The sequence below is a fragment of the Equus asinus genome, chromosome X (assembly GCF_041296235.1).
Source record: "Equus asinus isolate D_3611 breed Donkey chromosome X, EquAss-T2T_v2, whole genome shotgun sequence".
Classification (NCBI taxonomy): domain Eukaryota; kingdom Metazoa; phylum Chordata; class Mammalia; order Perissodactyla; family Equidae; genus Equus; species Equus asinus.
In genome coordinates this window covers 24375210-24391522 of record NC_091820.1, presented here as the reverse complement: position 1 = coordinate 24391522, position 16313 = coordinate 24375210, and positions in this window count along the sequence as shown.

Sequence of the window (16313 nt, the reverse complement as noted above, 5' to 3'; positions counted from 1 at the left end):
TTCAGACAAAGGGCCTTTCCTCCCTGAGACCACACAGATGGAGTCAATGATAGCTCTTCAGGGGCCTCCCAGAGCTAAGAAAAGGATGGGGCTCTGTTTGATCCCCTCTACTAGTGGAGGTCCCCTCATAATACTCAGGGTCCTTACCTTAACTCTTGTTAAGGCATGAGTTTTCTCTCTCTGCAGATTTGGGGCTGTACCCACTAGTCCAAGGTCCTCACCTCCATGAGACAGTCCAGGAAGATTTAGAGGGTTCCTCCACCTTGCAAATCTGTCCTGAGCATCCCGGGGCTGACAGCATTGGGGGAATTTGTAGTGCTACTCTGCTCTGGGGTGGGTGGTTCCCTCATTCTTATTTAGAGTCCTCACCTTGACACTTGACCAGTCTTGGGACTCCACTTTCTGCTGATCTGAGGCTGCTCTCATTAAATCAAGGTACTTACCTTCTGGGGACCTCCAAATCCCAATTGGAAGTCAAGATGAGCTACATCCAGCCAGGACTGTTTTGGACCTCCAAGGGTTGACAGCCTGAGCCAGACTGTATGGAAACCTACTATTCTGGCTGGGTCCTTCCATGATTCCTCATTTAGGGTCCTCACCTTCATATCTGTCAAAGGCTGGGACTCCTTCTACTGACCTAAGGTTGTCCTTCTTAGGCCAAGGGTCTTAAGTCCCTGAGAGACCTGAAGAATAAGTGAGGCCATGTTCAGCCTGACAGCTCTGTATGGGCCCTCTAAGTCTGAGAGCAGGTGGAAGCTTATCTATGTGTGACCTCCTATATTATGAGGTGTTGGTCTCCCAAGCCCTCTAACACTGGGGTCTTCCTCCTGGCTCCTGCCTCTTGGATTAAAGGCTTCTAGGAAAATGCCACATCCTTCCAAACACCTGAGCAGTTTCCTCACTGCAAACCTTGGTCCCTGTCCTAGAAGTGATGTGAGATGATGAAGCTGAAGCGTAAGTCAGGAGTCCCAGGACAGGCAGTGTGCTGTCAAGGGAAAAAAATATGCTGATATTTTCCTTCTCTTCACCAGCCAGACTTAGAGTCTCACCTAAATTCTGTTCTGATAGGTTTATATTTTACAGGGAAGGGGCTGTCCAGGATGATTTTGTGAGCCCCTGATCTTTTGAGGTTATCTGATATTGCATATGTAGATGATCATACTGTCACCCAGTATTAGCTTTCTTTTCTTTGTTTATGCCTTTCATTTATTTTGGTGTTCATATTGCTCTGGGAATCTATTCCAAGCCAGTAGTAGGAGTATAGTTTCTTTCTTTTTATTGCCTGAGAAGCATTTTTAAGAAGAAAGAGGAAAATTGAAGTAAGAAATGCAAGGAGGGCCTCAGGCTGGGGGAATTGGAATGGTGTGGGCTCTAGACTAATCCAGACCAGGGATCTAGTTTCAACCCTGTCCCCCAACAGGCGTGTGAATTTGAGCATGCTACTAAACTTCACGAGCATCAGGCTCTGCATCTATGAAGTGGGTTTGATAAGCTCTGTCTTGTAGGACTGGTAGAATGTGGTTAATATGTGTTAAGTGCTTGGCAGAGTGCCTAGCCTATATTGAGATTTCAACATAGCATTTATTACTATGATTAATTTGAACCCCAATGATACCACCCACCCTGCCGAGATTGTTTTTTTTTTTCAATCCATCAGAAGTCAACGAATATGTAGCATTCTAGAACAAAGAAAACCCCATCAGCCAAAATACTGATTAGCAAGGAAAACTAAGTAATATTTCCCTATCATATGATAACTTGGGTGTAAGGTACACTTCTCCAGTTAGGTGCAACACAAAGCTCCCAAAATTTGTCTAAAGGATCAGCAACTTCCCTCCCTCCCAGCAGCCCTTCCTTCTAAATCACTCTTGTTATCATTCATTTAGCCAGCGCCAAAAACCTAGAACCCTCTTAGAGTTCATCAAATTATACACAGGATAACTTAATTCGAATGACCTTTTGATGGACCAGGCTCTGACCCTCCCAGCCCAGTGCAAAGAGTGCCTAGTGGTTTCTTAACATCTCACCTCAAAGGAGAATCACCCTTATTTCTCAGAAACTCCCCAGAGACGATGTGAATAAAACGTCTAACTTGCACACTGTATTCACCTGCACTGGAGCAAGAGCACAGGACACATTCCATCCATGCCCCAGGTGGAGATTCTCTCTGATTTACTCACAATCCCAAAGTAGCTGTTAAGAGCAGTTTCTCATTCCAGGCTTAGTCTTCCAGTTTTGAGGCCCACCATCTGAGGGTCTGGCCACAGCTCAAGATGATCACAGCCTCAGCTAGCCCACTATGTAGCTAACTTAGAATTACTTCCCAACAAGGAATTTGCAGTTTCCTGAGGCCCAACACTGTCTTTCTTCAGGAAATTTACATTTAAACTCTCTTTTGGAAACTCCCTCTTCCTTACTACCATTTTTTGTCTGTCCTTTAGGTCTGAGAGATAATATCATCATTTTATAATATGATAGCTGCTCCTAACCACTAAAATTCTATGGGCAGTGGCTCACTCTTTTTTTTTTTTTTTCTTTCCATCCCCAGTACTAGCATGGAGCCTTTCAAAGAGCAGATGTTTGATTAATATTGTGGGAATTATAGAGCCAGTGAACAAGAAGTCAAAATTGTTACAAATAATTTATCCTATATTCTTGAATAAGTCAAGCAAAGCCACATATATATCTTTTAATTTTACAAAAACAAGGACTAAAAGGAATAAGGCAAACCATGAGTTGACCACCTCTTGCCTTTTTATTTTTTTTCTCATGATCCCAACTTCTTAATGTGAAGTTCTTTCACATTTCCAATATTGAATAAGAATAGATGTTTTCCTTATCTAACCGATAGTTATCTTGTATGGATAACAGAAAAAAGATTTCAAGGATTTTTAATTTGTTTTACTAAATACCAAAACTTTTATTCTTTTCTTTCTTTCTTTCTTTTTTTTGCTGAGGAAGACTGGCCCTGAGTTATCATCTGTGCCCATCTTCCTCTACTCTTTTTTCCTCTACTTTTTATATGTGGGACGGCTACCACAGCATGGCTTGCCAAGCGGTGCAATACCTGCACCCGGGATCCAAACCAGCAAACCCCGGGCCACTGAAGCAGAACGTGCAAACTTAACTGCTGCACCACCAGGCCGGCCCCCAAAACTTTTATTCTTAAACCTGATAAACAGCAATAAATGTGAGACCCACGTTATGTAAAAATTTAGATTCTACAGCTAAATAAATCTTTCATTAAAAGGAACAACATTTGATAAATACCAATAAACAAACCTACAAGTTATTCGTATAGAGCAGGAAAACAAAAAAGACACACACTGTCTACCCTTTATTCCCACCCTGACCCTCTACTGCTTATAACACTGCCACTTTGAACACAAAATGAAGACTCTTCCTCAGACTTCGCTAGCCACGAGAGAAGCTGCTGGCCATGATCCTAGAGTGCGCGCTGGCCTTAGCAGGAGTGGCAGCCCTGGCTGCAGCTGTGGCTCTGCCTTTCTCTTCCTCATCTCTCAAAGCCTCTTCATAATGGGGTGGAAAGGCACTGGGAATGGTACCATTGACCTTGATCAAAACTTCCAGGACTTCCTTCTTGCTGGTTTCAGCGTGGGCTTTTTTGTCCCACAGGAATTCAAAGCATGGAAGATCACTGTTGGGCACCTGCGGGTATTCCTGGTACTTTAGCTGCACGAAATCACTGGTAATGAGCTTCATGGGATCCACAAAGATGAAGTACCTTTCCCCAGAATTTGCATCCATTATATTCAGCTCTTCCCAGACCATCTCCTTGCTGATACAATTGCCCTTTGTGAAGATCAGGCCCAGGACAGTCATCAGGAGGCTGATGTTGTGCATGCCCTTTTCATAACTCAATCTCTTATCTTAAGTGAGGTCCTGTTTTCTAACAAGGGTATAGGAGTGGTCCACTTCCTTCACATCAACACCAGCAACTAGCTACATGTATTCAGAGGCTCTCCTGAGGATCTCAGAAAGTGTTCCTTATCCTCTTTTATGACATTCTTCATCATGTATGACTTTGTAATTTGCTCTTTCATTTAAGAACTGAGCAGTAGGTAGTTTACCAGCAAAGCCATTTTCTAGTCCAGAAGGTGTCTGGGCAACTTAGCAGTGTCTGGCAAAGCTTCAGTGTTCTCTGACTTTCTTCCTCTTCTTGACCACTGGAGTCCTCATCTGATATGCTTGATAAGGTGCCTGTGAATGCTCCTGGCTTTGGGTCTTTCTGTGGGCCTGAAGATGTTGCTCATGTGTGCATCACCAGTGCTTATGACACTGAGGCAGGATGACTCTTGTTGGTAGCAGCAGGCAGAAGTGTGGGTAAGAGGTATGGTGATGGGGCACTACAGGCTAAGGAAGAGAAGGAGGATGTTAGTGGCCTCAGCTGGCTTCAACTCAACTTTGTTGGCTCTGGTGAAGGCCAGCTCTACCAGACTTTACCTAAGGGCAATGCTCTAGGGCCTCACAGGTCTCCTGTCCTGCTTGTTCCTAAACACTTGAAGGAGGAACTGAGAAGGCATTTGACAGTGAAGCCAGCCAACTCAGTTGGAGATTTCCCAGGACTCACAGTGGGGCAGGCAGAATTGGGCTTTATGGGGTTCCCTCTGTATAAGGTGAGTGTTCTCCTCAGTTATCACTCAGGGCCCTCACTGTGATTCCTGGAAGCTCCTAGGGCACTCATTCTGCTGACTTGAGGCCATTTTCCTTCAGATCAAGGCCTTCACCTCTCTGAGATCCCTATGAGAAAGTGAGGGGACATCTCACATGGTCCCCCCTGTGTAGGTCCTCCCAGGATTGACAGCAGGACCTTGCCTCTGTGGGGACACCATCTTTTCTGGAGTGGGTGGTCTCCTCACCCCTCATTCTGATTCCTTACCTTGACTCCTGGTAGAGTATGGAATTCCTCTCTCTGCCAAACAGAGTCACCGACTTCAGACCAAGGACCTCATCTCCTTGAGTCTCCATAGGAGAAAACAACACAGGAAAAAACCCCACACAAGACCTGTTTTTTATATATAGGATGCCTGGAAAACCTACCTGAGGAGGAGGTGAGGGGCCTCAGCTTGAATTCTGCCTGGGTCTCCTAGTTCTCATAGCAAGGGTGGGAGAGGACTCTGAGGTTCCTGTCTTCTGGAATTGTATTATTCTCAGTTCACATGGGAGGTACTCCAAGAAATCATGGTACTCAGAGAAAAGCAAGTTTGAGCGCCTGCAAGGGACCTAATGGGGAGGGAGTGACAGCAATGAAGAGTGGAACAACAGACTGCACCTGCATGTCTTGCTGAGACATTGTTACAGGGAATCAAATATACCTCCCAATCAGTGCTGGAGTGGTGTTTATATCAGCATTTCCAAAAATAGGGCCTGTGATATAATATTAAGTGCTATTCAAAAAAAAAAAAAAACCAAATCATTTTAGAGTAAGCTGGCTTTAGTTTGTCGTTTTGTTTTCACTGCAGGTCTTCTCAGAGCCCGCAGTATGCCGATATGCACCGAGAAACTCCAAGAGGGATAATACAGTATGATGAGTTTTTAAACGTTTTTGACCATAGAAAGCATGCCCACCTGCATTCTTTTTCACATTGAATCTCAAGACTTCAACACAGAACATTTTGGAGATGCTCTCTATGATGTTCCTGGTGCAGTCTCAGCTTACGTTTTTCTGAATGTTTTTGGTGAAAGTGCAGTGGCCCTGGCGGGGGACAAGAATACAGGCTGGGGACATTTTCAAAACAAAATGTCTGCTTTAGTACCTGTAAAGATTATATCTAAAGTGCAAGGAAATCTCTTTAATAAGTGACATAAAATATTACCTTTTCAGGTACTTTTACAAAATTTCAATTTAGAGTCAACAGCACTCAACCACATTCAAAACTTGCTTGAGGTGCCTAATCGTTGAGAGACACAATCTAAGGGTCATGTTAAATACTGGTCACCCTAAATTTCTCAAAGAATATAACTACATTAAGGCTACTGAAAGGAAAGTAGGTGCATATTTTCTCAGCCCACAAACCTCCAAGGGGGAAAATAGACTAGACCAGCCGGCTGTAGGGGACCTAATCACAAAAGATGTGAGTACAGAGCAGGTGTTCAGCCTCAGTGGAGAATGGGAATGTTTGGGAACCACAGGGGAGAAATTTCATCTTATGAACTTATTTTACGTAGTGAGAGTGGGAAGGGAGTGTGGTAATGTGGAAGCTATACAAGTGCTTGCGAGTCAACCAAGTGGTACAGGATTCTGCATCTTTCAAAAGACCTAATCTGGGCTCCTCTGGATGTTGGGACAGAGGTTACTGATATTCTTTCTGCTAGTCTCATAATGACTAGTTCAGAAATGGGAGCAGGCCGTGTTCCTGCAGAGGACACACATAGCAAATCTATCTGGGAAAGACAAAGGTAGGAAATGGACACGGGGGCTCAGAGCAATGACCCAGAGATGGCTTTAGAAGTCTATAGGGGTGCAGCTGAAAACACACATCCATTTTCATCTTTACAGTTCAAATACATTTAAAAACTAAAGCAATTTCCTGGGCAAAGCTATAACACAAACCAGGCCTTTATCCCGTGATTTGGACTTAAGGAGTACACATAATTAGACGTGTGTTAATCTGATCAAGTTCCTTTCTTAAATGCTGCATTTCAAAACATTTTCAAATCAAAGAAAAATGAGATAGTGGCTCAAGATAGCTGACATTTAAAAAAAACCCAGCATATGAGTAACATATTTAGAGCTATATTCATTGCATCTCCTGGGTAATTTTAGTATTCATTAGTGTCTTCATCTCCCAGTGGAACAAAACTCATGAATGTTATTAGTATATTGTTTTAGTCCTGTTCTAGTTAATTAATAAAGATATTAAATATAACCATTTACGAAACCTGTGCCTCCAGCATATATTTTAGCATTGCCTCTTCAGTGGGATCTTAGTATTTTAACAATTCCCTCTGTGATATTTTGATATGTTTATGATTTAAAAATGCTATGAAGTTATTCATCAGGGTGTTGCAGCAGAGCTTGTGACTTGACCAAAAATCTTTTCAGTTGAAAACATATCCACAGAGTAGCCATTGATATTGGGAAACATCTTCAAGTTTTATAATTATGTGCTATCACATACCATTCTTTCATTATAGAGCAAGAAACCCAGAACAAAATAAAAAATATCTCAACCAATGCTTCAGTGGATTATCACTCTTCAAAGTGCCAGTTTTGTTTTGGAGAATCATTCTTATGTTTCAATTGGTTTTTCCATTTCATAATAAAAGCCTACTCAAAAATACTAATGTTTAAAATGATCATTGTAGAGAGGTAGGAAAATAGGAAAAGCAGAAAAAAAAATCCCAACAACAATAATAACATAATCTCCACTGTTCAGAGACATCTGCTGTTATCAAACTATATTTTTTATTTGTTATTACGCAATTTTGGAAGACTCTGAAAAAAAACCTCAGCTTGGTATACACAAACCATCTAGTGAACAACGGCAGAATCTTACCACCTAGTTAGTTCTTTTCAGTTTGCAGATGGGTGAAGGAAGTCAGCCCCCAAAAAGAATGCTGCCCTTTAAATTATTCCTCTCTACTTTTCTTCATCCAGTGACTACATACTGCTTTGATTACTGCAGGGCTTTGCTTAAGCTGTTGACAGTGATTTTTCTTTTAAAAAAGAACTCTAGGGAGAAAATAGCTTAAAAATTGCATAGGATATTCAGAGAGCAAGAATAAAGGAAAACAAAACTTCAGCATCAGGATTTGAACTTCGGGCTTCCTCACTGGTTGACAGAGAACACCTAATGTGGAATGTAATTTTTCTCCAAACTTTAACATCTGCTAAACACACAATGACCAAGTGGCTTACATTTGTTAGATATTTGTTTAATGAGTTGTATTTGGATGTGACATTTGTGACTGAAAGCTAGAGGTCTAGATCAAGTGTCTGTGATCTCGTGAGATGGAGGTTTAAGTTCTAGATTATATCAAATGTGATATCCTAGTCCAAGTTGATAGAACTAAGATTTCCCTGGCTTTCGGTTCCGCTTAAGGTGAAAACATAGGTGAGGTATTTGGAGAACGAAATGGAGTCCACACTAAGAGTCATCAAAACAATCTCTCTTTACTGACAAAAACACTAAGTATTCAAAATCCAGAACAATGTCAAACAATCAAAAAAAGGTACGAGATATTACAATATAAATTAATAAAATAGGTGTTGAAATCAAAGGAGCTCTGGTTTAATTAAAGCTCTGTTTAAATTAAAGGAGATCTTTGTTAAATTCAGAGTTCATTCACATGTCTAGAGCACACAATCACGCTTCAGAGAGTAACACAAATGATTTAGGGGAAAAGTAGATTTGTGAGTGTTGGAGGGAGTGGGATGGGAAATGGGAACGTGAGAAATTTGCAAAATGACAGGGCGCTGGGGAAGTGGTGGGTTCTTTCCAGTCTCTCAGCATTAGCTGAGGGAAAGCAATGGACAACAGAACTTGTGAGTTCTTAAAAAGCAGTAGGTTCCATTCCTCGCTGGTAATCAGAATCACTTGGGGAGTGTATTGAGAATACAGATTTCCAGGCCCACTGCACTCCTTGAGTCAAGAGGAGCCTTGTAATCTAGATTTTAATAAAAGAAGCCTCAAGTGATTCTGATGAGAAGCCAAATTTGGAGCCACATTGTTACCCACACTGATGTCTTGTTAGCACTTCATTAAGAAGTGTTAAACTCTTGGAAATTAAGGTTTTCCCAGGAGATTAAAAAAGTGTTTTCTATTTAAATTCAAACATACTAATCAGAAGTCCATAGATAGCACGGAACTTCTATGAAATTTTTTGGTGATCATTTTCAACTGCTGAGTTTTCCTTCAATAGCGAACATTTTTTAACTGGCTGTGGACATTTATTAAAATATAGGCCTCAAACTGTCCAAATTGTGTCAGGGTAAGTAAAATAAGAATGGCTCAAGATGTTCCTTGAAACCTTGCTGAGGCACTATTAATATTTAGAATTTTGTGGTAGGTAAGTATAAAAACAGGTCATATGTAACATTTTTTTCCGTTCCTTTTTAAGACTTCTCCATATATTTAACCTCTTTTCACTTCTATACTTACAGTTAGGTTTCTTTATAGCTTTACACTTATAATTGAAAGTAGCCTTAGTTATGGTTGAAAGTAGTGTCTATAGGTTATTCAGTTGTTAGTTAATTGTTCAACACACATTTTTCTTTTCCCCTCAAATGAATTTCCAAGAGGAGCCTAGATTTTACTTGTTTAATATCCACAATATTCAAAGTCGGTATTTTACGTCTAGTGGACTCTCAATAATGACTTACTCAATAGAGTTTTAAAGCATTGAATTTTCTCAATTGAGCAAAGTATATATACCTGTGCTGTTCAATACAGCAGCCATTAGCCACATGTGGCTATCTAAATTTAAATGAACCAAAATTAAGTACAATTAAAAATTCAGGGGTTTTTTGTTTTTCTCCTTTTTTTGCTGGGCGAGAGTCACCCTGTTGCCAATCCTCCTCTTTCTTTTTTTTTTCCTTCCAAAAGCCCCAGTTTGTAGTTGTATATCTGCTTGTAAGTCCTTCTAGTTCTTCTATGTGAGCTGCCACCACAGCATAGCTACTGACAGACAAGTGGTGTGGTTCTGCTCTTGGGAACCAAACCTGGACCACCAAAGTGGAGCATGCTGAACTTTAACTACTAGGCCATCAGGGCTGGCTCTAAAATTCAGTTCTTTACCTGCACTAGCCACATTTCAAGTGTTCAATAGTCATATGTGGCTCCCATATTGGATAGCACAGATACATAACATTTTCATCAATGTAGAAAATTCTATTGGACAATGCTATTCCATACAAACCCTTTCTCCTTCCTCCTACCCTACCTCCCTCCCTTCTTTTCTTCCTCAAGTTGTTCACCATTCTTTTAATAAATATATATTAGATATCTTCTAATGCATCAGACAATTTATGCTAGAGCTATACTGGTGTAAATGAGTGTAATGATCCCTGCCCTCAAGGAGCTAATGGTGTAGCTAATAAGCCATTTAGCATGTACATATTGCAGTGACTACATAGCATATTCTATTCAAAAAACGCATTCATTAAATGCTTTGAATATATGAGCAGTTTACATGTTAACTATACTAATTTTTTCAATAAACTGTCCTATGTTATAAATCTCCATTTTACAGATGAAAATACTAAGTTACAGAAAAGTTCTAATTTATATGTACCCAGGCCATACTGCCACACTGACTGGTAAATATTTGGAATGTCATCCTTAAAAAGGTTCTTGTTTATGCAGAATACAGAGCATATGCAGTTAAGTATTTTTTGCTGTTGTTCATTAAAACTTTCCTCCAAACATTTGTTAAATTGACACTATGTTAGGAAACACATGAACATATTATAAAAATATCCAAGTCCTATCACCAAGAAGTTTATAGACCACTGGGGAAATAGAGACATAGATAATAACAATACAAAGTAATAGATGCTTCATTGCAATTAAGTAAAAGAACAAATGGGAGCATGGAAGTATCCCAGACTCTCTGTGGTGATTAGGGAATGTTTCAGTGAAAAAGTGCACTTAATCTTGGAAAACACTGTAAGAAGTCCTTTCCAAGAGGAGAGGACAGAAAAAAATAGAGAAATAGGAAACACCTTGGCATATTCTGGAACATGCCACAAGTCAGAGATCAATCTTCTTTTCTGGTTACAGTGAAGCAGATGAGTCAGCTACCAGATCCTTCATCCTGGTTTGCAGCTCTGGTGACTACTTTCGATGTGCACGTTTCCCCCCATTTGGAAACTATTTATTTATTTAAATTTAATAGACTTCATTTCTTAGAGTACTTTTAGGTTTACAGAAAAATTGAACAGAAAGTGCAGAGGGTTCCCAATACCCTATCCCAACAGTTTACCCTATTATTAACATCTTGCATTGATGTCCTACATTTATTACAGTTGATAAACAGATATTGATACATTATTATTAAGTAAAGTTCATAGTTTACATTAGGGAACGTCTTTGTGTTGTACAGTTTTACAGGGTTTGCCAATTGTATAATGTCACATAGCCACAACTACAGTATCATACAGAAGAGTTTAACTGCTTTAAAAAATCCCCTATGTTGTGTCCATTCATCTCTCCCCCTTCCCTCACCCTCTAGTAGCCATTGATCTTTTTACTGTTTCTGTAGTTTTACCGCTCCCAGAATGTCATGTAGTTGGAATCATACAGTATGTAGCCTTTTCTGGCTGGCTTCTTTTATGTAGCACTATGCATTTAAGTTTCCTCCATCTCTTTTCACGGCTTGATACTTCATTTCTTGTTATCACTGAAGAATATTCCATTGGATGATTGTATCTTTTTGTTTTTCCGTTCACCTATTGAAATACATCTTGGTTGCTTCCAATTTTGACAATTATGAGTAAATCTGCTATAAACATCCCTGTGCATGTTTTTGTGTGGAAATAAGTTTTCAGCTCGTTTGGATATATACCAAGAAGCACAACTGCTAAATTATATGGTAAGACTATGTTTAGTTTTGTGAGAAACTGCCAAACTGTCTTCCAAACTGGCTGTACCATCTTGCATCCCCACCAACAATGAATGAGTGTTCCTCTTGCTCCAAATCCTCGCCAGCATTTAGTGTTGTTGGTGTTTTGGATTTGGGCCATTCTAATAGGTGTGTAGTGGCATCTCATTGCTGTTTTAAGTTGTAATTCCCTTATGACATATGATGTCATATGTTTACTTTCCATCGGTACATCTTCTTTAGTGAGGTGTCCGTTTAGATCTTTTGCTGACTTTTTAATTGGGTTGTTCATTTTGTTGTTGTTGTTATTGTTGAGGGTTAAGCGTTCTTTGTACGTTTTGGATACCAGTCCCTTATCAGATGTGTTTTTGGCAAATATTTTCTCCCAGAGTGTGGCTTGTCTTTCCATTCTCTTAACAGTGTCTTTTGCAAAGTAGAAGTTTTTTTATTTTAATGAAGTCCAGCTTATCTGTTTTTTCCTTTCATGGATGATGCTTTTAGTGTTGTATCTAAAAACTCATTGTGAAACCCAAGATCACCTAGATTTTCTCCTCTGCTATCTTCTAGAAGTTCTATAATTTTGCATTTTACAGTTAGGTCTATGATTCATTTTGAGTTAATTTTCACAAAGCTCGTAAGGTCAGTGTCCATATTCATTTTTTTTAAATCTGAATGTGCAGTTGTTACGCACTATTTGCTCAAAAGACTATCCTTTCTCCATTGGATTGCCTTTGCTCCTTTGTCAATGATCAGTTATTTATATTTGTGTGGGTGTTTTTCTGGGCTCTTTAGTCAATTAAATTGATCTGTCTATTCTTTGGCAACACCGCATTGTCATGATTACTGTGGCTTTATGGTGAGTCTTGAAGTTGAGTATTGTCTGTCCTCCCACTGGGTTATTCTTTTGCAATATTGTATTGGTTACTTTGGGTCTTTTGCCTCTCCATATAAATTTTAGAATCATTTTGTCAATATCCACAAAGTAACTTGCTGGGATTTTTACTGGGATTGCATTGAATCTATAGATCAAGTTGGGAAGAATAACATCTTAACAATATTGAGCCTTCCTATCCATGAACATGAAATACCTCTCCATTTATTTAGATCTTCTTTGATTTCTTTCATCAGAGTTTTGTAGTTTTCCTTATACAGGTCTTGTACATATTACTTAGGTTTATGCCTAAGTATTTAATTTTTTTGCTGCTAACATAAATGTTGTTGTGTTTTTTAATCTCAAATTCCAATTGTTCACTGCAGGTATATAGGAAAGCAACCGACTTTCGTATATTAACCTTGAATCCTGCAACCTTGCTATAATTGCCTATTAGGTCCAGAAGATATTTTTTTGTCAATTCTTTGAAATTTTCTATGTAGACAATCATGTCATCTGCAAACAAAGACAATTTTATTCCTTTCCTCCCAATTTGTATACATCTTATTTCCTTTTTTTGGCTTATTTTACTGCATTAGTTAGGTGTTCCAGTACAATTTTGATAAGGAGTGGTTAGAGGGGACATCCTTGCCTTGTTCTTAATCTTAAGGGGAAAGCATCTAGTTTCTCACCGTTAAGAACGATGTTCAGGGGCTGGCCCAGTGGCACAGTGGTTAAGTGCACACGTTCTGCTTTGGCGGCCTGGGGTTTGCTGGTTGGGATCCCGGGTGCAGACATGGCACCACTTGGCAAGCTATGCTGTGGTAGGCGTCCCACATATAAAATAGAGGAAGATGGGCTCGGATGTTAGCTCAGGGCCAGTCTTCCTCAGCAAAAAGAGGAGATTGGCAGTAGATGTTAGCTCAGGGCTAATCTTGCTCAAAAAAAAAAAAAAAAAAAAGGAATGATGTTCATTATAGTTTTTTTTTTGTAGATGTTCTTTATCAAGTTGAGTAAAGTTCCCTTCTGTTCCTAGTTTACTGAGAGCTTATCATAAATGGATGTTGGATCTTGTCAAATGCTTTTTCTGCATCTATCAATATGACCATATGATTTTTATTCTTCAGCCTGTTGATGTAATGGATTGTATTAATTTACTTTCAAATTTCGAACTACCCTTGCATACCTGGAATAAATGACGTTTGGTTGTGGTATATAGTCCTTTTTATACATTGTTGTATTTGATTTGCTAATAATCCTCAGCAAACTGAAGATTTTGCATCTATGTTCATCAGAGATATTAATTGGTAGTTTTCCTTTCTTGTGATATCTTTGCCTGATTTTGGTATTAAGGTGATGCTGGCCTCATAGAATGAGTTAGGAGGTGTTCATTCTGATTCTGTTTTTTGGAACAGATCGCAGAGAACTGGTATCATCTGTTTCTTAGATGTGGTGAAATTCACTAGTGAAACCATCTTGGCCTGGTGCTTTCTGTTTTGAAAGGTTGTAGGCCAATTTAGATTATCTATTTCTCCTTGTGTAAGTTTTGGTAGATTGTGTCTTTCAAAGAATTGGTCCATTACATCTGAATTATCAAGTTTGTGGGTGTAGAGTTGTTCAAAATATTCTTTTATTATCCTTTTAATGTTCACGGGATCAGTGGTGCTGGCCTCTCTTTCATTTCTGATATTAGTAATTTGTGTCTTCTCTCCTTTTTTTCTTGGTTAGCCTGACTAGATTTCTTGATCTTTTCAGAGTACCAGTTTTTGTTTTCTTTGATTTTCTCTGTTGATTTCCTGTTTTCAATTTCAATGATTTCTGCTCTGATTTTCGTTATTTCTTTTTTTCTGCTTGTTTATATTTAATTCGTTCTTCTTTTTCTAGTTTCCTAAGGTGGAAGCTTACATTATTGATTTTAGACCACTCTTCTTTTCTAATATATGCATTCAATGCTATAAATTTTTCTCTAAGCACTTGTTTTGCTAGATCCCGCTAATTTTGATAGGTTCTATTTTTATTTTCATTAAGTTAAAAAGATATTTAAATTTCTCTTGAGAGTTCGTCTTTGATCTATGTATTATCTAGAATTATATTGTTTAATCTCCAAATATTTTGGGATTCGCCAGTTATCTTTCTTTTGTTGATTTCTATTTTAATTCCGTTGTGATCGGAGAGTATACTTTTTATGATGTCTATTCTTTTAAATTTGTTAATGTGTGCTCTATGACCCAGAATGTGAACTATCTTGGTGAATGTTCCATGTGAGTTTGAGAAGAATGTCTATTCTACTGCTGTTGGATCAAGAATTCTATAAATGTGAGTTAGATCTGGTTGATTAATAGTACTTTTCAGTTCAACTATGTCCTTACTGATTTTCTGCCTGCTGTATCTGTCAATTACTGAGAGTAGGGTGTTGAAGTCTCCAATTATAATAGTGGATTTATCTATTTTTCCTTGAGTTCTATCAGGTTTTTCCTCAAATATTTTGATGCTCTCTTAGGAATGTGCACATTAAGGACCTTTATGTTTTATTGGGAAATCGACCATTCTATCATTATGTAATGCACTTCTTTATTAGTGATAATTTTCCTTGCTATGAAAGCTGCTTTGTCGAAAATTAATATTGCTACTCTAGCCTTCTTTTGATGAGTGTCTGCCTGGTATATCTTTCTCCATCCCTTTCCATTAAATTCATCTATCTTTGTATGTATATATATATATGTTTTTAAGGATTGGCACCTGGGCTAACAACTGTTGCCAATATTTTTTTTTTTCTCTGCTTTATCTCCCCAACCCCCGCCCCCCCCCCCCCCCCCGTACACAGTTGTATATCCTAGTTGCAGGTCCTTCTAGTTGTGGGATGTGGGACGCCACCTCAACGTGGCCTGACGAGCGGTGCCATGTCCGCGCCCAGGATCTGAACCCTGGGCCACCACAGCAGAGCACGCGAACTTAACCACTCGACCACGGAGCCGGCCCCTATCTTTATATTTAAAGTGACTTTCTTGTAGACAACAACTCATTTGGTCTTGTTTTTTAATATCATCTTACAATCTCTGTCTTTCAATTAGTGTATTTAGACCATTCACATTTAAAGTGATTATTGGTATATTCGGATTAGTATCTGCAATATTTGAGACTTTTTTCTACTCATTGCTCTTTTTGTTTCTTGCTTTTTTTTTATTTTCCACTCTTTCTCTGCCTTCTCTGGTTTTAATTGAGCATTTTACATGACTCCATTTCCGCTCCTGACTTAACATATCAATTATACTTAAAAAAATCTTTTTTCATGGTTGCCCTAGAGTTTGCAATATACATTTACAATTAATCCAGGTCCACTTTCAAATAACACTATACTGTTTCACAAGTAGTGCATATACCTTATAACAGAGTATTCCCAATGCTGCCTTCCATTTCTTATTACATAGTTGTCATTCATTTCACTTATACAAAAGCTGTAATCACTGAACACATTGTTGCTGCGATTATTTTGAACAAATTGTTACCTGTTAGATCAATTAAGAGTAAGAAAAACAGAAGACTCTATTTTACTTTCATTTATTCCTTCTTTAACACTTTTTCTTTCTTTATGTATATTCAACTTTCTGATCTATATCATTTTCCTTCTCTCTGAGGAACTTTTTTTAGCATTTCTTGCAAGGCAGGTCAACTGATGACAAATTTCTTCAATTTTTGTTTGTCTGAGAAAGTCTTTATTTCTCTTCACCTTTGAAGAATTTTTGTTAGATATAGAATTCTAGATTAGCCATTTGTTCTTTCAGTACTTTAAATATTTCACTTCACTCTCTTCCTGCTTGCACAACCTCTGAAAAGAAATCTGATTTAATTCTTATCCTTGTTCCTCCGTTGGTAAGGC